The sequence below is a fragment of the Fukomys damarensis genome, unplaced genomic scaffold, assembly GCF_012274545.1.
Source record: "Fukomys damarensis isolate Sample0158 unplaced genomic scaffold, DMR_v1.0_HiC HiC_scaffold_19, whole genome shotgun sequence".
Classification (NCBI taxonomy): domain Eukaryota; kingdom Metazoa; phylum Chordata; class Mammalia; order Rodentia; family Bathyergidae; genus Fukomys; species Fukomys damarensis.
This window is the reverse complement of record NW_022900931.1, coordinates 52,253,397-52,277,129: the sequence shown is the minus strand read 5'-3', so window position 1 is coordinate 52,277,129 and position 23,733 is coordinate 52,253,397.

Sequence of the window (23,733 nt, the reverse complement as noted above, 5' to 3'; positions counted from 1 at the left end):
GGGAGAGGGAGCTGTCCAGACCCCTGCTAGTCCAACAGGGACCTGCAAGGCCAGGGAGGGAGATGGAGGTGGGCACAGGGACATTGTCCCCACACTGTCCTGACCAGTGTGTGCCACCCACCCCCAGTAAGCCCTGGCCGCCCCCCGCCGGGGTCCCCTCCGCCCCAGCCTTGTCAGAAGCGTTTGCACGAGATGGATGGATCTCTCAGCCCCGGGAAGTGTGAAACGCGAAACAGAACGAGCAGAATGCAAGAAACATGTTGCTAAGAGCCACTGAGTGAAACAAAATCTGGAGCCCCGGCATACTGGTGTTGGCACCCGCGGCCCTGAGACTTCCATGCACAGACCGAGATACGTGGAGGCAGGGAAGCAGCAAGGCCTGGGGCAGCCCCAAGCAGGGCTAGAGCTCCTCGTGATGCCCTGGCCCTCTGGCTTCTGGCTCCACCTGTACCTGCAGGCTGAGACCCCAGAACCCTGGGCATACGGGGACCCCTTTCCGGGATGCCCTGTGGGAACTAAAAGTGCCCCATGCCCTGCTTCATGAGAAGTCACCTGGGGCCACAGGAACAGCAGCCTGCACTTCCCTTCCCCGCTGGAATTGCCTCTGAGGGCCCACGGGGCCCCCTTCGTGGTCCATCCCCCTCAGTGAGTCCACACCACAGATCTCTAGCAGAGCCCACGTGGGCAGCCTGCGTATTCAGAGTTCACTCCTGGAGTTCTCCTGACCACGAGGGACAGCACCTGTGGGTGAGCTCATCCCTGTGTCCTTTCTCCAGATGGACCCTTAACTACTGCATTTCACAGGACTCTTCAGAAGGTCCCCAAGATCATGCACCAGTGGCGCATACCAATGGCCACTTCAATATTTCATCCTATACTGACTCTACCTCCTTTCTGTACCCCTTCACTGGGGTGGTGTCCCCAGTAAACTACCTGCCCTGGGCCCCGGCCTTGGGCTCTGCGTTCCAACAGAAACTCAGTAGGAGCTGCTCATTCTCCACCTGCACCCCTCTTGACACTGTACCCCTCCTGTTCCTCTTCATCCCTGACACGGTGTTGACATCTGGCAAGGAGCCAGGCCCCAGGCAATTCCTTTTGGCAGTTGATTGCTTAGCAGATTTTTTTTTTTTCTGGGCCTGATCAATCTGTTTTAACCAAGAGGTTTGCTTATTTAACTGATAGCTGCTGTTCTCTTTGGGCATTCTCAGTCCATTAAAAGGGATACCCTTCGATGACTAATAAGTGACACTGTAATAGGAACCCCGAGAACAATGATTCCTGAGTCCACACATTCTGTGGGGGCCAGAAATGACCACCGAAAGCCCTTGGGAGTCTTGGTCCCAGCACAGACCCACAGGGTAGACTCTGAACATGGTAAAACATAACCACAGCATTGTGTGTGTGCCGGCCACTTGCCAGATTGTAACCCCAGTTACCCTACATGGCTTCATTCATCTTCTAATCACAGGGTGCTTTCTGAGCCCCTGTTGTGTGTCCAGCCCAAGTCTGGAAAGCAAGAAAACCAAGTCTCCTGGTCACAATGGACCCAAGGTAAGTGACAAAGCACTGTCCCGCAAGCCTCACTCCAGAGAGGACAAGTCACAGAGGCCCTGCTCTGCCCAGGACAGCAGCAGGGCTAAAATGTGCCCAAGTACAAGAAGGCTGTGGGCAGGCACAGGGAAGGCAGGGCAGCCCTGAGCAGAGAGGTACTGGGGCCCATGGGAACCAGGTCTGTGAGTCCCAGGCCCAATCAGAACCCTCCGCAGGGCAGCATGGGAAACGGAAACCAGCCCCCAGTGTGCATTCTCATGGTGTATTTATCAGTCACTTCGGGATCCTGGGGTTTTGCTTCCTGTGCATTGGGCCCGCCATCCCCACGGAACTGCAGGTCAAAGGTCCATGGGGGAGAGTGATCTCTGAGTCTCCGGTTGTCTTCCAGAGTGGCCAGAATCCACCGGTGTCACACAGAGCTCAGTGGACAGGGAGGGGAGAGAGGGAACCACAGAAACATCCAGAGGGAAGGCCCCTCTGAGGTGATGAACTTGGCCATGAAAGAGGTGAGGACTCAGGGGAAAGGACACAGAGGGACCCTCGGGAACAGGGGAGTGCAGTGCAGGGGCCCTGCCTCCTCTTTGGATCCCGTGGATTTTTTTTCTGGGAATTACTCTTCCTGTGCTGGTACTAATTCACCCCTTCCTCCCAACTCACCTGAATTAAAAGCCAAGTTCAGTAGCTTGGGTTTTATCCTGAGGACAATGAGGCCAAATATGCTGAGCTAGGGTGGGTATCGTATAAGACTTGCAATTTAGAAACCACAGCTGAGTTGACTTTATTTTTTTCTTTTTTCAGTTTCTAGGGATTGAACCCAGGGCCTTTACACTAAGAAACATTCCCTACCTTTTTAAATTTTTTTTTGGTTTTTGAAACAGGGTCTCACTAAGTCACCGAGGTGCCTAAACTGGCTTGAACTTGCAATTCTCCTGCCTCAGCCTCTCAGAGTGCTGAGATTACAGGACTGTTCTCTTGCGCATAGCTGAAAACATTTTCAAAGCACTTAAGAGTCTGGAAGAAAATTTAGCTGGGAGCCATGGCTACAGCCCCGGAGGGTTGGAAGGACTGGGGTAGGGGCCAAATCTGGAGGAGTGAGGGTAAAGTCAGAAGGTCCAGGAGAGTGCCTGGGTTGGTGGGATGAGGGGAAGGGTGTTCAGACTTGTTGCGCGGAAGAATGGGGGTGCCCTTCCTTTCCTAGGAGGAAAGGGTGCCGATAGCATGTCTCAGCCATGGATTCATTCAATCCCCTAACACTGCGCTCAGAAACAGAGAGAGGGGTGAAGGCGGGAAACTGGTTGGCCCTCTTGTTCTTTTGTTTGAGTTTCCTCTCGGTAGTGGACAAGTCTAACAAAAGTAAGAGAGAATTTGGAGCTGGGGCCACTGCTTTTGGAGGCCGAGTGAGAGGGACAAATAAGGAAAGAAACGCCAAAGGGTTTGGATCAGCAGCGGTGGCAGGAATCCTGAGCAGGCAGATGACTGGGCGGGAGGTGGACACGTGAGAGCATCACAAAGCCACCTGGCAGTGACCCCGAGCTGTCATTTAACACTCAGTTTACCCACCTATAAAGTGTCCTGGAATTTTGAGCCTCAGTGGCCTTAATTTTGCAGGATAAGTGTCTGGAAGGCATTGAACTTTAGCCAAGAAATGAGGTTTAAGAGGTCCAAGCAGATGACAGAAATGATAGATGGGGTCAGGGCCAAGAAATATCAAGTGGCCCCCTGAGACAGTCATGGGTGCTCTCGACCACGGCGCCTGGGAGGCTGCAGAGAGTGGCGTGGACAGCAGAAACCTGGACATCACACAGGCCTCTAAGATGGAGCAGCCACAGAGCAGGACAAGATCAGGACCTGTGGGGACCTTGAGTAGCCTGTGTGACTACATCCACTGGCTTATTAAAAAAAAAACAGCTTGGAAATCTCAACTCCAAAATCAAAGCGAACAACAACGAAACCATAAAAACTGAACAACTGCCAACAGGCCAAACAAAAGCCTGGGTGGGAAGATTGGGCCTACAAGCTGCGAGTCTGTAACCTGTGCTTCTGATCCAGGATTCTGAGGGATCCCAGGCTCACCAGAGCCTTGGAAGCTGGAGCCCAGCAGATTCACCGTCTGTGAGGAGGGGAAGAAATGGGAACCTGGAGCGGGGCTTGGCTGGGAACTAACAAAGAAAGATTTCTGAGGCCAGATCTCAAAATGTTAATCAGATTCAGAGACATAAAACATGACAATTTAATGGTGTTTGGTGGCAACTGAAAATTCTTTAAAGTTCTAACTAGCCCTACATTGCATTCTAATACTTTTTTAATTATTAGATATAAAATGCTTATAATTTTAGGGGGAAATTAGACTTGGTAATTTATATTTCTTGTTTATACAGTACAATTTGCTGATGAAAAAATGTGCTAAACTTATTGATTCATGACCATAATTGTTTAATTATTTATCATTGCAGAATGGTATTAGCATTGCTAATAATGCAGATGTGCACAAGGGCTCAGGAGTCAGATGCAGCTTTTGTCTGGGGGATGTGGGCTCTGGGGGGAGGCTTCAGGCTGGAGGGCAGCCTACCTGGGACTCGATGCCACTGGACCACACCTGTGTCCATGAGAATGGCCACAGAATACTCCAACGTGATGGCAGTGGAACTCTGAGATCACACATCCGCCCTGCCTCTCTGAACTCAGAGATGGCCTTGGGGACTGATTTGTGGCCACTGTGAGGGTCCTTCCTTCCACCCACAGCTGGATTTATCTACACCCACTCATCCTGCACAACCCAGCTCACATGTCCGGGGCCCAAGAAAGCTCACTGAGAGCCAGGGACACAGACACCAAAAAGCACTGGTAGGTTCTAGCAACACCAAAAATTGGCTTAGCTAAGCATTCATGCTCACAACTATGATTCAATCTGAAGTGACGGGCAAATGCAAATGAAGTCAAAAGTGATATAAAATCTTGTGCCCAACACCTACGCTCAGAACTGCAGCTCATCTCAAGCAGCCTGCTATCACTTGATTGGTTTTTGCATTACAGATTGAACTCAGGGTCTTAGCACTGAGCTAATCCTCAATCCTTTTCTTTCATTTTTTGAGACGGGGTCTCGCTGAGTTGCTACGTTGCCTGGTCTGGACTCAAACTTGCAATCCTCCTTCCTCCTGCCGGGGCACTGCAATTACCAGCTTCATATGACTTTAAAGAAGGGGCATGGATGATCTCTCACAGCCATCGGGAGGGTCAAGTGGAGGAGTCCAGGGGATGGATATGAGCCTGAAGCTTGGAACAACAGAGAGCTGCACTAGAGACGCACAGGGAGTTGTCAGCACAGGTGTGTAGTGTAGACAGCATTATTGGACTCCCCTGGGTCTCCTATAAGCGAATCCCCTAACCACACACTTCCTCTCAGCGGCAGAGAATTCCTCCTCATCCCAAGGGCCAGCCCAAATTCCACCAGGGAGCTATAGCTGACACAGTGGAGGCAGAAGCTTAACATGTCTTGTTCTCTTCAGCTCTGGCATTTGCTATACGATGATTAATTGTATACGTCAACTTGACATACAAGGGATGCCCACATAGCTGCTAAAGCACTGTTTCTGGGTCTGCCCATGAGCATATTTTCCAAAAGAGGTTATCGTTTGAGTCAGTAGATGGAACAAAGAAGATAGGCTTCATCACTGTGGAAGGGCATCGTCTAGTGTGAGTCTGACCTCTCTCTCCTCGAGCTGGGACATCTGTCTTCTCCTGCCCTTGTACTTCAGTGCTCCTGGTCCTTGAAGCCTTCAAACTCAGACTTGAACTTATGCCGTTGGCTCCCTGGATTCTCAGGCCTTTTGAGCCTGGACTGAAGCCACACCACCAGCTTTCCTGGGCCTCCAACTTGTTGACAGCACTTGGCCAAAAGTCATAGGACTTTTCAGCTTCTGTAATCATGTTAACCAGTCCCTCCCGATAAATCTTCTCCTTCTCCTCTATACACCTAGCCTTCTGTTCCCTGAAGAACCCTGAGGGATACATGTGGTGAGAGCAGGCCCAGGAGACTGAGCTCCAGACATGGAGCTGCTGCCTGATTTGGAGGCATGGGGAAGTTTATAATGCAGCAATATTCAGCAATTACCAACTGATGAGGTGAATTTTAAAGCTATAGGATTAAGTAGGACCATGCAAGGAGAAAAGGTCAAAAGAAGTCGATGGAATGAAGCTGACACACACTGGTATTTAGAATAGAGGAGGAGGAGGAGCTATCTAAGAATGACCAATTTCACTGGTCATCCAAGAGATGCAGATAAAAACAACACTGAGATTCCACCTCACCCCAGAAAGAATGGCCGCTATCAAGAACAAATGCTGGCAGGGCTGTGGGGAGAAAGGAACCCATCTTCATTGCTGGTGGGAGTGCAGACTGGTGCAACAACTATGGAAATCAGTATGGAGATACCTCAAACAACTAGGATTAGAGGTCCCATTCGATCCAGCTATCCCTCTGCTGGGTATCTTCCAAAAAGAATTAAAAGAATCAAACCACAGTGATATATGCTCACCCATGTTTACCGACACAGTTTTTAAAAGGTAAAACTTGGAAATAGCCCAGTTGCCCACCAACTGGAGACTGGATAAAGAAGATGTGGTTTTTCTATAAAATGGAACACTACTCAGCCATAAAGAATGAGAAACTAGAGATATTTATAGCTAAATGGATGAACATTGAGGCCATACCTTTAAGTGAAATTAATAAGTCACAGATGTATAAATACCAAATAGCTTCTCTGGTGTGAAAAACTAAAAGTACAAATAAGGACCAAAGCATATAATTGATATTGTGTGATAGGAAGAAAAGGTCTAAAAGAGTATGGGAATTGGGAGGAGTAGGGGAAAGAAAAAAAGAAAAAATATGAGAAAAGGAAAAACACGGAAACAATGTCTTTGTAAACAGGAAAGAGTAGAGGGGGTGAAGGGAGGGCTGGGGAATGGAGAAAAATAAGAATCAAGATAAGTCATGTAAAGGTACAAGATCCCAATGATGAATGTAACTGTACTGTACACCTAAAATGTACCAATAAACTTAATTTAAAAAAAAGAATGACCAGGCAGAAAGATAGAACAAAAACATAAAGCTGTACACTGTGAAAGCCCAGAAAGACACATATGCTAATTAAAAAATGTTCCCATTACCAATGAAGAGGTCAACTGAGATAAAGGCAGAAAGCCCACGGGGACAGTGTGTATCCAGTCTCCGGTGACTGTGGCCCTGCGCCAAGTGGAATCCAATGATGAAGGCTGGTCTGTGAGTGACAAATAATAAGTAACTTGTGATGAGACAGTAGATTCAGGGGGCCCAAAAATGGAGGATGGATGAAAGAGTTTGAAAATGCTAAGGTGTCCCCATCATTGGCCCAGCAGTCAGGGGGAGACAGACACAATAATCTTCTTATTGTAAACACACTCTAAAGGCTAAAGGAGGCAAAGCCAAGCTGTAGACTTGATATGGGGTGAGCCAGGCCAGTGCTATGGTTCGGGTGTGTGTGTGTGTGTGTGTGTGTGTGTGTGTGTGTTAAAGGCTTGCTCCCCAGCCTGTGTGCCTTTGGGAGATGATGGAATCTGCATGAGGCGGGGCCAAGTGAAAGGAAGTGATGTCACTAGACACATGCTCTTGAAGGAGACATCAGGACCCTGGCCCTTTCCTCCCTCTTTTTGCTACCTGGCCATCATCAGACGAGCAGCCTTCTCCACCTCATACTCTTGCCGTGAAGCTCTGCCTCATCACAGCTCCCAAAACAATGGAGCCACACGATCATGGACTGAAACCTCTGAGACCATATTCGGGTGTGTGTGTGTGTGTGTGTGTGTGTGTGTTAAAGGCTTGCTCCCCAGCCTGTGTGCCTTTGGGAGGTGATGGAATCTGCATGAGGCGGGGCCAAGTGAAAGGAAGTGATGTCACTAGACACATGCTCTTGAAGGAGACATCAGGACCCTGGCCCTTTCCTCCCTCTTTTTGCTACCTGGCCATCATCAGACGAGCAGCCTTCTCCACCTCATACTCTTGCCGTGAAGCTCTGCCTCATCACAGCTCCCAAAACAATGGAGCCACACGATCATGGACTGAAACCTCTGAGACCATGAGCCAAACTAAACCTTTTCTCCTTATAAGCTAATTGTCTCAGGTATTTTGTCACAGTGGTGCAGAGCTGACTCACACCAGGCAGTCACAGAGGACAACACAGGCCACACAGGCTCTGTAGGCAATAGTTCACCCACCCTTCCTAGGGTCCTAGTCCCTCCCTGACTGGCACACCTACCAGACTGCCCATCGGTGAGGCCTCTCATGGTGTCCCTGGGAAGGCCTTGCCTCCTGCTTAGCCACAGGTCCCTCCAGGACAGAAGCTGCCATGTCTCCTCCTGTAAGTTTGGCCAGCCTGGTTACCATTTGGGTATGGATCCAACAGAGATGCCTACGCCAATGAGAGCCCTGTTGAGGTTCTGGAGGCCACTGCCATGGAGAATGGCTTTATCTGAGGTCCCCGGTGCCCCCAGCACTCATTGTTGTATTAGGAAAACTCTTCATTTAGGCTGAAATCCTGGCCTAAGGTACATGAGAAGCCCGGGTGTCAGGGAGAATGGAGTGTTGAGAGGAAAAGAACCCAGACGGTGAACTGAACTTTGGTGGTTGGTCTGAGGGGTGTAGGGGGGCTGTGGGGTCTGCTCAGGAAAGAGAAAGCATCTGTGCTCTGTCTGCCACTCAGGAGGCAGCTCATCCCCAGGCCCAGATTCTCCAGCTTTGGTGTTCCAGACCCACTGCAGCGGGCAGGCTGAGACCTCCCCAAGGACACAGAGAAGGCTCAGTCCAGGGCTCACAGCTGCAAACATGGCCACAGACACAACCCTCCCCACCCACACCGGAACTCAGAGGCTGAGAAAGGGGCAGCACTGAGCCAAGTGGCCGCAGAAACAGGTCAGTGCCACAGGGCTGACATCCTGACACCTTCCAGCAGGACCTCTCTCTAAGTCTGTGACCAGAGGAAAGGGACACCAGTAGCTGTGAACGCAGCCCGGAGACTGACTTGGAGGACATGAAGGAAGATGACTGTCCCACCCAGAAGTCATGGAGCAAATCTATGCCCAATCCCTGTCTGCTGGGAAAAGGGCAGCGCCTGCCTGTGTGTGACTGGAAGAGCAGAAGCCAGTGGATGGCAGCAGGCACCTCCTTCTCATTCCCAAGCTGCTCTCTCCAGCCCCGTTGCTCCCCAACCTGTCTCTTGAGCTAACTCCCATCCCGTGGAGGCCAGGACCCGCATCTGTGGCACTTGTCCTGACCCCTGACTTCCCTGGAAGCCGTGACACTTCCCGGCCAACAGCTCTGAGGCTTGGTTTTGGCCTCGGTTTTGTTCCCCTCGACAAAGCCTAACTTCCTCTGACACTTCTGAGAGTCCTATTTCCACCTAGCAGCCTGCTTTATCTTCTCTGCTGTTCACTAGCAGCCATGTGTGCTATACTTAAAAGCATGCTCATAGCTGGCATGGTGGTGGGCAACTGTAACCCCAGCACTCTGGGAAACTGAGGCAGGAGGATGGCGAGTTCACAGCCAACTTGGGCAACTTAAGGACTTAGTGAGACTGTCTCTAAATAAATATTTAAAAACTGGAGGTGTAGCTCAGTGTAAAAGCCCTGGGTTTAATCTCTAGTAGAGGAAGAAAGGAGGGAGGAAGGAAGGGAGGGAGGCATGAAGGCCTCACACCCCACTTCACCCCTTACTGACATGTGTGACCTTGACCTTCAGTGCCCCCTCCTGGGCCTCATCTCATCTGTACAGTGGAGATTGAAAGCCCTGTTCCCTGCATCATGGTGAGGATGTGACTGGAGACTGTGCAGAGTGCCGAGGGCAGAGGGGGTGTCCTGCACACTCTTGCCAAGCAGCTAAACACTCAAGGACACCCCTGGGAAAAAACAGCACCCACTCTGCCACCAAAGTGCAGGACGTGACCTGAGGCAAAGCCTCTGTGGCAGACCTCGGTTGTCCTGTGTTTCTGAAATACTAGAAGTAGGCCACAACCATTTCTGGAGGCCTCCCCATTTGAAATGATAACAGAAGCCAGCCTTTATTAAGCACACACCTTCTGCCAGACATATTTGGGCCAGGATGCACTGCCCACCCATCTTCCTTGGTGCTCTGCTCCTCCAGTACCCGTGCTCCCACTGCCAGTGCCTGTCTCTCTGCAGACAGGAACCCAGCTCAGAGAATCCCAGCACCTTCAATGGGTGCACAGCTGGCTTGGACCCGACATGGAAGCCCCAGGCCACTTACCTGACAGAAAGAGCCGCCTCAAGTCCTCACACCCGTCCAAGTGACTGTTCTGTCTCTCCTGCCCTGGAGCCTCAGGGCAGGGTCACAGGACAAGGACAAAGCCCTTCCTTGGCCCACTATGCAGAGATCAGGCTGCCTGCAAAGCCCCTGCTACCAAACTACCCAGCTTTGAGCCTTTTTCTCAAGACCTAAGTGGTTGCAGCACCTTTCAAGGTTCACAGGGGCACCCAGATTTGGCAGCAACCCAAGACCCAAGAGTCATTTCTGCTCTCGGAGCCTGAAATGCTTCTTCAGCTAAATAAGGGCTCTCCTGGGCACCCTGTCCACCTCAGCACTGTGTGGGTTGTAATGGGCTCAGCCGAAGCACCGCTCCTGAGCTTCTGTGCCCCATAGGACACAGGTTAAGGATGGCTAGAGACACCAGGAAAGGCCCCACAGGCAGGGGTGGCACATGGCATGGGGAGATTTCAGAGGGGCCGGAGGAGGTGACATCTCAGTTGGGATGCATGAGTGGGAGTTAAGTCAGCTAAGAGGAATAGAGCACAGCAGGCAGGGAGGACACAGATACAAACTTGAGGTACAGATAGGGCAGAGCAATGGCAAGGGGCCATGGGTTGGGACAGCATGGAAAGTTCGGGAAAGACAGGCCACATGCAGTCCACATCAGGAGCCGAGGGCAGGAGGGTGGAAGGTGAGATGCGAGAGAGAATAGACCTGCGGAGGAGGAGGTGCTGCAGAGTAAGAAGAAGCCATAGGAATGGGGTCTTCACAGAGCACACACAGACCCAGGCACACGCACACACACAGTGAGTACACACACACCATGGGTGTGCACCCAGTGAGCACATCGGCTCATATGCACACATCTGCACTCACAGATACACACCTGTATGCACTTAGATGGGGTGACCAAACTATACACTGAATGCTTGAATTAAATGTTGAAATGAATAAACGTTTAAATAAATGCTTACATTAAAAAATGCAGGGTAAAATACATACAGCCATTAATCTCTCTCAGGATTCCTCCCCTCAACTTGAACACATTTGTCCCATTATTCCTGCCACTGTCTGAAGCAGTTCTGGAGGTCCTCTTTCATGAGTGTCTTTATGAGGTGTGATCAAAACTACAGCACAGTGCCATCCAGAGGAAAGGCAGGCTGGTAGGAACATCACGGTGTGTCCTCAACCACCCCCTCAACCTGATCTGGCACCGTGTGACTGGCGCCTCCTTCTCAGCTCCCTCAGCCCATTTCCAAAGGGTCAGTCTTGGCTAGGCCACCAGCTTTATCATCTCTGCAGTCCCTAAATATTTGTTTGGCACCCATAGGTGATAGGCACAGGGACACTTGATACGTGTGTAGAGCCCTTTCACACACGGCCTTGGGAGAATCAGGTCCAGAGAGCGATGCCCCTGCTTTCCTCACCCGAGAGAGGCCCAGGTGCAACACGTTCCCGGCACCCGCCTACCGTGTGGTCCACGGACAGAGTGGCCCCCAGCAGTGGCATCGCTGGTCCCATATGGCACTGGAATCCCCAGCTAACAGTGCTCCGAATTCACAGGACTCCAGCGAACACCCTCCCTTCCAAGGTTAACAGGATAAAGGCTGGGTAAAGAAACTACTCATTTCCTCAGCTCGCAAAGAAGCAATTATGCGACTTTCTAACGTGGTTTCAAATATATTTTGCAAACTAGGACTCAGACAAATATTAATGGCAGCAAATTACAGTACTTAGCAGAATTATCACCTAGCAAAGAGGCGCTTTTAATCTATAAAAAATATCAACAAAAGATGTAAATATGAACCCCTCAATGGGTGGTGTATCTTGAAGAAAATATACATCTAATCTCACAGTGTGTTACCTCTAGTACCTGGGGAGAAGGTTAACAATTCTGAGACATTCCCTACAGCTAGAGAATATATTTTGATGTAGATTTGTGGATATCAGAGACTTTAAATCTATTGTATAATCACAGGGCGGGAGGGAGGAGCCCAGCCACCTATTTCTCCCTGATAGGAAGGCAGCCAGTGGGGCTGGCTCAGTAGTTCTGCTTGCCTTCCAGAGGCTCCCTGCTCGGGGGCTTCAACAGAAACCCCAGGAATTCCTCCTGAGGGGACAGTGGGGGAGCCCTGGGTCCGGTGTGAGGTGGAGATGAGCCTGCGGCTTGCAGGCCCGTCTGCCCCTCTTGAAAATGAGCAGAGGGGGTCTGATAACAGGGCAATGGTGCCTGTATTGGTCTCACTGCATGGCCAGGGGCTCCCCTGAAATGTGTAAGCCAAGCAGTGTGAATGCCATAGTGCAAGGGACATAGGGGGGCTCCAGAGAACAATATCACTGGGGACACGCAGCCCAGCCTGACTACCCAAGGGCCAGGCTGACAGCCCTCCTGGTGCCTTCCTCTCTGTGGCTGGGAGGGGCCTGGGGCAAATGCCAGAGGTGGCACTTGAGAGGCTGTGAGGGACCAGTGGTGTAATGATGGGGACAGACACCTCCTTCTGTTCTCCCTCAGACTCGGCATGAGCCCCAGTTCTGCCATGGACCCCTCCTCCACAGCACTCAGAGCCTCTGTGACCTTGCAGCTGTCAGTAGCTCCTCCTACCAAGGGTGAGCTCGCTCCTAAACCTGTCCACATGAGGCCTTTTCATACGTCCACAGGAGCGCATTCCCATGCAGTTTAGATGGACTTAATTTTGATGACTATTACAGAAAAAGGGGAGGGTACATTGGACATTGGATTCCTTTTCATTTGTCATCCAGCCCCCTCAGCCCTTCTGTTCCTTCTTACACATGCACCACACACACACACACACACACAACTTCCCAGGCAATAACCTCCAGGTGCTCAGGTGTCCCTTAGGTGTCTTCCTCTATCACCAGTTCCTGCCAATCCCCACCCCACTGCCATTATCCAGTCACATTTCATGGACCCCTCTTCCCTTGGAATTCACCACACAAAAAATACCTCTACTCATGTGGTTCTTAAAGACTCACACCTGTTTCCTTCTGAGACAGCAAGGCCAACGTTGCTTGTTGTTAGTGCACCTTGTGTCATTGGCATCTCTCCATACTTCTAGATGAGTGATGCACCTTACAGGTCATTCATCAGACCATGGCTGTACCTGAGAGGGGCTGGCCCTTCCCTCATCAGCAGGACCTCTCACCCCAAGCATGTTCCCAGAATGCCCTGGGTTTCCCACAGACCATCACATGACCTCGCATCCTCACCAGCCATATTCCCAACATGCTTCTGGGGCTGCCATGGACCATCAACAGGGCTCTCCATCCTCATCATCCATGTTCCCAGCATGCCCCGCAGTTCCCACAAACTGTTTCCATCAGGGGACTTGGGGTCAAACCCACTTCTGAGGATCCCACTGCTATCTGCCTAGTGGGCTGGGGTGTTTAGAATTCAGCTAAGGCCAGCACATAAAACCACACCATCATTAAAGCTACTCAAACAATTATGATTCTGTTGATTGTTTCTCCAAGAAGGAAGTTATTCTTCGTAGCTAATTTGTTCTGCAACCTATAAAATTTATCTGGCTTGGTTAGTTCTCTTGGTCATCACTAGTCACTAACTACAGGAATTTTTATTCAGTCATTCCACTTCCTTCAAAGAACTCTCAGCAGGAAACTGGGCTGGAAGGAAGAAGACCCAACAGTCATCCAGGCAGTGGAGAGAGGGCAACATGACAAGGTTCCAGATATATTCTATGACACGGGGCTGGATAAGAAATTTCTGCTACTTGGATAAGAAGTAGGCCTTTTGCCTGCCCTTTGGAGCTACTGCTGCACTGGGGACATTGGTGAGATGCTGATCCCCTAAGCCCTGAACAGGGCTCAGTTCCTAACTCCATGGGCCCTTCGTAGAGTTACTTAACCTCCCTGTACTGAGGATCCCTGGCCATAAACGGAGCACGACAGGCCTGTCTGCACCTCTCTCACCCAGCTATTTCCAGAATTAATTGGATAATGTTCACAGAGTGCTCTGAGCTTCCAAGAAAGAGGGGCACCTAAGCACGGGACAATTATTCTAATTATATCTGCCTGGGACCTACGGACACAATTTCGCCTTTTAACATTATCACTGCACATAATGGCGGAAGAGTCAAGGCCCCTTTTCCCAAAGGGGATGGTTTTAAGAAGCTCCATTTTTCAAAGAAGAGCGGAGCATATAAAATAGAAGCACATTTAACCTGCTGGCACTTGCAGAAAGTCCCTTCAGTCAGTCAGGCCCCATGGAGAGATTCAGGGGCTTTTATCCATGGTGGGTGGGAAGAGCTAGGCACAGAAAACGTGGCTCCTTCCCAGGGACCCAGGCCAGGGAAGGGGCTCCATGATGAAGAGGTTGCCTCCCCGACTAATCCCTAATAAATGGGGCTCCTCTGGGCTCACCACAGGGTGGGCAAGCTCACATAGATCCTGGCTCTCTCTCTATGTCACCTCCATCAGGTCAGGCCCTGTCCTCAGAGGCCATGCCTGCTGTGCTTCTCTATTGTGCTCCTGGCTCAGGCTGGAGCCGGGGACCAAGAGAGGGAAAGGCTGGTAGGGTCAAGCCAAAGATCTGTACCAGCTAACCATGGTGACAGGGAAGGGCTCTGGCTGTGTAATCGTGTAGCTCAGTCTAGCAATCGTGGTGGCACAAGTGACACGACACAGCGGACATACGGAGATGGAAAGTGCAAAGCCATGCAGCCCCTCGAAGCTCTTGATGACAGGAGCTCAGTGGTGCTTTGTGTCTCTTATTCATTCCTCCTGTTCTCCAGATCCTCAATAAATGGCAAAAACTGAGGAAGGGGCTTATGAGCCTCAGGACAAAAGGTCCTTTTTGAAGTTGCTTGCAGGCTCAGAGCCCCTGCCAGAGGCTGGAGGAGACTGGGTGCAGTGCCCAGAGAGTTTCCTACAGTCAAGGACTCCCCACCATCCAGGCCGACCTCACACAGGCACTGACACTGCGCCGGCTGACACACATGGCATCATCTAAGCCTTCCCATGGGCCAGCTGAGCGGTACACGCAATTACAGGAGGAAAATGGATCCTCAGAGACAGAACTTGTGCACACCTTTGGAAACTGCAGAGAACATCAGGATCTGACCTCTTTCTATTCCATTCCTGGCCTCTAGCTCTTGCCACCCTCTCTGCTACCTCCCAAGAACCCCACACACACACACACACACCATGGCTGTCACTCTGCAGGGCACCCAGCACAGACTAGCCCCTACTGGTGATGCCCCATCCCTGGGACCAAGTCCTGGTCTTCTAGGAACCCACTGTGTCCTGGCCAAGGTACTGGCCTTATGTGTGTTTTCCTCAGCTGCAAAATGGGAAGAGTATTAATGATTCAGCAGAGCTCACAGGAAAGTTAAATAAAAGACCACAGTCTTTGTCAACTGTGAAGCACTATATAAATGTGCACTCTCACACTCTGTGTTTCCTGGCTTGGCTGATATGTTACAGCCTCCCTTGCAGGAAGCCATAGATAGATGTTGCCAGAGTGGTCCCCCAAGGCTGGTTCCCCGGAAATGAAATGGGAATCCGTGACCAGGCCAGTTGCCTCCAGGGGTCCCTGTCAGTGCTCCCTCAGGGCCATCTGGTCAGGCCCTGGATCGTGGGGAACCTGGAAAGGGGAGGGAGTCTCAACACAGGGACCCTTAGCAAACCTGGCCCATTGGGCTGGTCTGAATGACGTGGAGATTGTGGTGTGGGCCAGGAGCCAGGTGCTGTCACCCGGAGCTCCCGCAGCAGGCAGCCAGACCTGTACTCTGGGTGAGGAGACCACACAGCGGCAAGGGCACCCACCAGAGTTTCTGCACATCACAGCTGTCTGATTTGCTGTGTTTGAGGCCCATTGTTCCAAAGGTCTGGAACCAAGACATTGGTTCAAACTGGAGAATTTGGAACTTTTTGTTTGTTTTTGCTTGTGTGTTTGTTTTACAGTATCAGGAATTAAACGTAGGGCTTCTCATTGAACTATATCCAACCAATATTTATCTATTTTTTTCTTTCTTTCTTTGTTGTTTGGACACAGAATCTTGCTAAATCACTAAACTGCCCAGGCTGGGCTTGAATTTGAGCTCCTCCTACCTCCGTCTCCCAGGCTGCTACAGGAATCTACCCTCACACCCAACTGAGAATTTTTTGGATAACCCATGAATTACTCATCAAGGTGGAACTACAGGCTCAGTGCTGGGTGCACCAGAGAGGGATGAGTCCAAGGTGCAACCCTGGAGGGCCCTGAGTCTACAGGATGCCTAGAGGTCATCCTCACTTCCACTGGGCCAGGAGGGGCTGAAACTTATCCAGATTGGATGGGCCAAGAAGGCTTCTGGGAGGAGAAGGCTGGGGTGGGACAGTGGGAAGAAGAGAGTACTGGGTAGAAAGAGCAAGCTTCTGTAGAGGCTCCCAGAGAAGGGGTCCTTTATGTTATTCTAGCACTGTGTGTTGTGCACAGGCCCGTTTTGCTCTAGTGAGACCATGAAACATTTCTGAGCATTGCACTGTGTCTTCCCAGTGACCAAGCAGTGCCCAGGACTGCAGGAGGATGTGTATCATCAGGATACCCCTTCATATGACTGTCAGCAAGTATTTAGTCTCTACCAAGTGGACAGTACTGAGTGCCTTATGTGAGTTACCAAAGTTGAACTAATTCCATATCTTGTTTCTTTATTTGTTTGTGTTGGTTTTGCAGTACTACAGGCTCAGCACCAGCCCTTCCACCTGAGCTGCAAGGCTTTGCTAAGTCACTAAATTGCCCAGGCTAGGCTCAAGCTTACAATCCTCCTGCCTCAGCCTCCCAGGTTGCTAGGATGACAGGCATGCACACACTTTCCCCTTATCTTATGTGATGGAGGCCATCACTCTAAAGGGAAAACTGAACCACATATGTTATAATTTGACAGGACAGGTTAGGGTTAGAGTCTGGATTTACGCCCCAAACCTTTGTCTTGAGCAAGACCCCTAAACCCAGAGACCTGCCCATGGCCAGTGTTACCAAGTAGATCAGCACAGGGTGTGGAAATAGAATGAAAGCCAGATGGGCAATTTTTAACTTACTACTACCACAGCTGCATCAAAAAATGAAGTGGAAATCATTGTAATAATGTATTTTACTATCCCAACATATTCAAAATAGTATTTAACCTGTAAGCAATTTTTTAAAAAATCAGTGTGATATTTAATATCCTCTTTCTCATACTAAGTCTCCAAGACCTGGTGTGGATTTACACTGACAGCACATCTCAGGACCAGGTTAGTTCCTGCTGCCTTGTGGGACAGCACAGGTGTTAATTTACCTTCCCAGCCAGGACACCAGGGTGGAAGGAGGTTCCGTTAATGAGTACAGGGGGTGACAGGCAAGCAACAAGGCTGTCCCAGGCAAACTGTCAGCCAGACACTCAAATTTCTTTCCCATCATTACAGCCTGAAGCCTCCTAGGACCTTGTTCTTACTACTTTCATGTGTGTGTGTGTGTGTGTGTGTGTGTGTGTGTGTGTGTGTGTGTTCGCGTGCATGTGCATGTGTGTGTGCCTGCTTGTTGTTTGTGATACTGGGGGTTGAACCCAGGGCCTTCACACTGAGCTATATCCCAAGCCTTTAAAAAAAAATGCTTTTTGAGACCAGGTCTCGCTATTTCCTGGGCTGGGCTCAAATTTGCCATCCTTCTTCCCCAGCCTCCCAGAGTGCTGGGGTTACATACAGCCATGTGCCACCATGCCTGGCTCTTTGTTGTTTCTCTAGGTTTGTTCTGTGGCTCTTTTCCTGCTGCCTAGAGTTACACACTGAGCCCATTGGTTGTCAGCCTTCCCTGTTTTCTGATAAACACATTTAAAGCCATGCATATCCCTCTATGTATCCCATAGTGCAGCATCCTCAGGATCATTCCATCCTAGATTTTCCTAAATTATTTTCTTATTCTGTTTTAAGTATGTTATTTAGCTTCCAAACATTCAGGATTTAGGGGCTATCTTTTTGCTTTTAATCTCTAACTTCATTCCATTGTGACCAAAGGACCGAGAGTGTGCCAGCCTGATCCCTTGGAATGTACAGAGCCTTCCCTCCTTGGCCTCATGTGGTTTGTCTTTAGCTCCAAAGTCGAGGAGTCCCTATTCTAAGAAGTCACTTGCTGCATCAGCTCTCCGATGGCTCCAGCTGCCGCATGGTACCCTGGGTCCAAGCCCAGCCATGCCCCATGATCCTCCCCAGTCTGCCCTTGCCCTGAAGCCTCCCATGGCTCCACCTCCTCCAACTCTAGATGCCCCAGAACAAGGGCTTTTTTGCCTCTGAGGGTCACAGCCTGTCCTGTCCTCCAAGGCCCAGCCATTGTCGTCACTTTCCTAGGCTTCCTACAAAGAAACCATAGGCCAGGAAGAGGCCACAGAGGAACTCGGGTTAGCAGAGATTTGGAATGGGGTGGGCAAGTTCCAGGGCAGCTCAGGCACTGACAACAGAAGAAAACAATAACAGTAATAATAACAGCAACTCAGTCTTCCTGAGCACTCAGTGCAAGACACAGAGCTGAGAGCTTTATGGGAGGCGGGGTGTCTCCCAAGCTAGGGAGGTGGGGTGGTTTGCTCCCTGCGCTCTGTCTCGCTGCAAAGCTGGGGCTCTCAGCTACTTCACTGAATCAATCTCAAAGCCAGAACGGAGCCATTTCTCAGAAAGGAAAGTAGAGGTAGTGAGGCCCAAAGCCTCAGGCCCGCCCCCAAAGGTAGTGAAGCCTCAGGGTCAGTTGGTTCCTGGGGACTGTGCTAGCCTCAATAGACACACCTCAGAAAGCCACAGCTGCTCCAGAAAGCCAGTATAGCTCTCCCTGTGACAAGGACCCAGGGAGAATCACAGCCCCGGGAAGAGGTCAGATTCTTTTTATTTATTTATTTTTATTTACAAGTCCTGAGATTTCAAACTGAGGGCTTCAGACAGGAAGTCACAGCCCACCCAGGTCCATCTTGGTGCACGGAGGCAAACCAAACCAGCTCTGATCCCCGGAGCCCAAGGACGTAGTGTCAGAAAGAGGGGAAATGCGGAGCGGGGCTTGAGATTCGCTCCCTTACTTTGCTTCCGTTTTGGGAGCAAGTTTAGGACAGGGAGCAGACCGTAGCTCACAGCCTCCCTAACACAACCCACATAAAGGCAAAGCAGACCCTGCTGCGGTCCGGACACCTAGTTCTGATTTCCACTTCTTGCCAGCGTGAAGCCTGCCAAAGGTCGTGTACAAGATAGAATTTGACACGATAAGACTCCACTCCCATGTTAATGCCCCTCAGATCGGCCCTGCAAAAGTGAAATAATAAATTTAGGAAAACAAGCAGAATGACCCGTCTGGTTGGTTGGTTTTTCTAGATACCATCTACATATTTTAGAAACGTACAACCTTCTAATAGAAATGAATAAACTACTCAACCATAAAGTTGCTATAGAAGATACGCTTGTTCTGATTCGAAAGGGCATCTGCTATCTGCAATATTGATAATACTTTTCAAATTTCATCTGCTTTTGTTTGCATTCTGTGTCGTCTGTTTAAACACACTGGGAATAATAATGAATCCCTGCATTATCTCTACTTTTTCAAGGCCGAACATATAACTTTATCACAAAAATAATTAAAATTCTTTGGCACTCTTGTATCTTTTCCATTAAACGTTATCAACCAGTGACAATAAACTAACATGAGCCCAAGGCTGGCCATGGGCCGCCTTTACAAAGAATGCATTTGTCCCCGGGCGAGAGACATGAATTTTCAGTGTACAGGGTCAGACGATCCTGAAGTTTTTTACAGTAGGAGACCACAAATCTATACCTCCTGTCCCCAAATGGGGGCCGCCGGCAGCCACAGGCTGCCCCATAAATTCTCCAGCAAGAATATACTTTAATAGGCAAAAAAACCTTGGCAGCTTAATAATTCTGAGTTGCAAATTTAAATATTTTACATATCATTAGACATTAAAAACAAAGATTTATGCCGCTCGTCTCTGAGGAGTGAGGGCTCCTTCGACTTCACACACGGCCATGAATCTGCTTGAGGTTCATTAGCGGAGCATCTTTGGCTAAGGAAGCCTGTCAAGTGCAGGCTGCCTCTAAATCATGGCTTTTATTTTCCCGCCATACGGCGGCACTTGAGGGGATCCCTCCCCTGGGCAAGGCCCACTCCGTCTTCCTGACCTAACAGAGTCCAGTAGCCAAACGCAGGACTCAGGCCCCCAGCCTGGGGCATAGCAGGTGTCCAGTCCCGTCTCCAGGACCCACCACTGAGGACATTGAAGGGCCTGGGGGACTTGTTTACCAGGTCACCCTGGGGTGCTAGGGGGTTCCTCGTGGGGGTCTGCTGGGTGCTCTTAGAGTCAGTGCAGAAAACTGGGGCCTGGTTGACAGATTTCAAGGAGAAAAAGGAGGATGAGGATGTGGAAGAGAAAGGGAGACGAGGAAAAGGGAACTTTCCCTAATCCTTGCTGGCCAGAGCTTTCCCACTACACACCCTTTCTCTGGATGCTCCCTTCTTACAGTCACACATATCTCAAAATCCTGCTTCTCCTTTAGACTGGCGCATAGCCCTCCCCAGGAAGCCCTTTGGCTCCTAATGTGGTCTGTGCCCTCTGGAGCCTCTGGTTAGGACTCTCCAGGCAGAATCAGCTCTGCTGCCCAGCCTGGACTCTCATGAAACCACGAGCCTTCTCTACCACCCTCCCCACTTTTTAAAATTTTGTATTTTGAGACAGAGTCTCGCTAAGTCATTAAATTGCCCAGGCTGGTCTAGAACTCGACCTCCTCTTGCCTCAGCCTCCTAGTGTCCTGGGATTGCAGGCTTGCACCACCAGGCCTAGCATCTTTTGTTTCCTGTAGTCTGAAGGATTTGGCGTCTAGGTCTTGCTGACCCAGGAGGCATGGTCCCTTTCAGGGCTCCCTGAATCCCTACAGAGGGAACAGCCCACCCAGAGTCCATACACTCATTATCATGTCAAACTCCGGGCCACTGTCCATCTGCCCATATCACCCCACAGCTGGACAGCAGGTAACTAGGGACAGTCCCTGAGCCCAGCCTGCTGAAATCACCCACGCAGAAATCCCAGCCCTGCTTGCTCTGCCTAACCAGGTCCTTCCCAGGGGGACCACATCAAAGGCACTTACCTACCTTTCTCTTCACTCCCCAGGCCTCCTGACCCGCCTGGTGCTCCCTGGTGTGACCTGCTCCGTGTGCCACACCCCTCTTGGGAACCTTGAGTAACAAAATACCCTTCGATAGCGATGGTCTCCTCATCCGTCGGCCTCATCAGGCCCTAACTCTTTTATCGATGCCTGACATTTCAGGTAAGGCACACAGCCAACAGATACAAGTATTTCTTTTTGCAATGCTGGGGATGGACCCCAAGGCCTCGTGCATGCCAGGCAAGCACTATAGCACTGAGTCAAGCCCCAGCCCCTCGAACAAGCATATCTAACAGGCTCAGCATGACGAAAGCTTTTGGTGCACGCATCTTGGACAGCAGGAGCCGGCTGGTGACACGGACCCCACCGCTCCCTCTCATCACTCTGCTTCCTCGCCCGCCCTGATGGTGCAGCAATTTGGGATCCTAACTGCGGACTGGCTCCCTTAGCAGCCGGGGTGTGAGGGGGAGGAGATGACCAGCACTGAGGGACGGGGGTGGGTGCGCGGGGGCTTCCTAGGTGCTGGGTCTAGTGGTCTGAGCTGTGCCCAGGGGAAAGAGGAAGCCAGGCTGCCCCACGGGAGCCCTGGATGAAGCAGCGGTCCCACGTCTGTCCCTTCTGCAGAGTCAGTGAAGGTACCCACAGACTCAGAAACACCGCAAGGGCCTGCCAGCGCTCGAGGTATCCTTTGCTCGGGCGCCTTCCTCTTCCTCACAGGGGGAAACTGAGTCTGAGGGATGGGAATGCACCACCAAAGAGCTGTTCAGCAGCTGTGTCCTTCAGAGTCATGGGGAAGATGCATGTTGCCCTTAGATCTCTATTTTCCTGCCAGACCCATTGGCTGATGGTAAGAAAACCAAAAGTCCAAGTCAGAAAACCAGAGCGGGAAGGGAGAGACTATAAAGGAAAGACTTGCGCAGAAGTCTGAGCAACGGGGCTGTGGTGTGAATGTGTCCCCTCCAGAATTCACCTGCTGAAGCTTAATCCCCACTGTGGTCCTACTAGTAGGTGGGGCCTTGTGAACAGTGATGCAGTCAGGAAGGCTCTGCCTGGGGGAGATCAGGGCTTATCAAAGGGCCAGAGGGGACTGGCCAAGGCCTTCTGTGCTCTTCTACTCTTCTGCCATGAAAGACAACAGCCCTCCTTTCCGGAGGATGCAGCAATAATCTGCCATTTCGGAAACACCTTGATCTTGGCTTCCCAGCCTCCAGAAGCACAAGAACAAACCTTCTATTGTTTATCAGTCATGCCATCTCTCGGATTTTGTTAACAGCAGCTCACATGGGTGAAGGCAGATGGAGAAGCACCTGAATAAATGGGACAAACCCACGCCGACTGTTGTGGGGGACAGGAGGCACCAGGTTATGTCTGAGTGTGGGGTTTTGAGGGAGTTAAAAGTAGGAGTGGAAGCCACGGTAACCCCAATAATCTTCCAGGCCTTTGTAGCTGGAAGAATGTTCCCATCACCCAGCAAAAATGGAGCCCATTCCCCGGGGAAGTTGAAGGGAAGTAGCGAGTCTCCCAGGAGAAATAAGAGGTGCAGAGAAGCCTTAGAAGGAGCCAGGATCCTTGGCTTCCCCTGGGACCCCAAAACTGACAGTTGTACTCAAGCTATACCCCCAGGCTCACAGGAGATCAGAGGAGTTCTCACTGACAAAGAGGACTGATCCAGGGAAAGACCACTCGTGGCAGGCCCAGTCACCGCCAGCAAGGCCAGGCGGCCAGCCTGTTACCAGGCTGTCAGATCTACCTGTGCCACTGATCTGCACTGTCTCTGCAGTGTGTAGGATTCTCAAGTCTTAGATCCTCCTTGAAAGGATTTACAAAAAGGTCCTCAGAAAGAACCTCAAAGCCAAAAGTTGCAGGTTCTATGAACCAGTTTATGAAGAAATAAGCACAATGTGATTATAAACCAGTACTTTATGAAGGACAGAGTATTTCTCAAGAAGGGACAGTGAGCAGCCCCAGAAGTGGCAGCTGCAGTAAGATCCAGAGAGGGCTTTCCTTTCGCTTTTCCTCAAACTGGAGGAATGGTTGAGGGTTGTTGCTAATGGGGCTTTTTGATCATCAGAGGATTCCACCCTGACATTGGGAGTTTCAGAATTTATATGGCCTTGGCTGAAATGAATATGGAGCCCAAGATGTATGGAGATGGTGTCAAAACCACAACAAAAATGTATGTAAATGAAGCAAAATCGGATCAGATAGGATCTAATGGGGTCGGTGTGGGTGCAGATGTGTAGATCCATATAATTAGGTGTCACACACCAGGGAGAGACTTGGAACGTCTACAGGGGAAGCCATGAGACTCCAGTCAGGATGCTGAGAGCACGTTTTGCTGCAGTTTCCTCCCTGCTGTCCTCCCCACTCCAACCATGTCTACCTGCCTGCTCTTTGAGTCCTGCCCGCACATCTCCTGGTTAAGGCCTCTCGTCCTTCATTCCAAGATATTCAAGCACAGCTGAGGGCCACCACATCTGGGAAAGTCTCCAGTGGTGAGAGACGGAGGCCCAAAGTGGGACCTCTGAGAGCCAGAGGCCAGGCTGAGCACAAGGGAGACAACAGGGTTACCATGGCTGCCTGGAGAGTCAAGAGGAGACACAAAGGACACGGCTGCATGGGACAAGAACTGCACTGGTAAGAAGAACATGAGCTAAAAAGAATAGGGAAAAGAGAGGGAGAGGAGCAGAAAGGGGTATGGGGGGAAGAAAGGGAAGAATGAAAGAAGGAAGGGAGGGAGGGAGGAA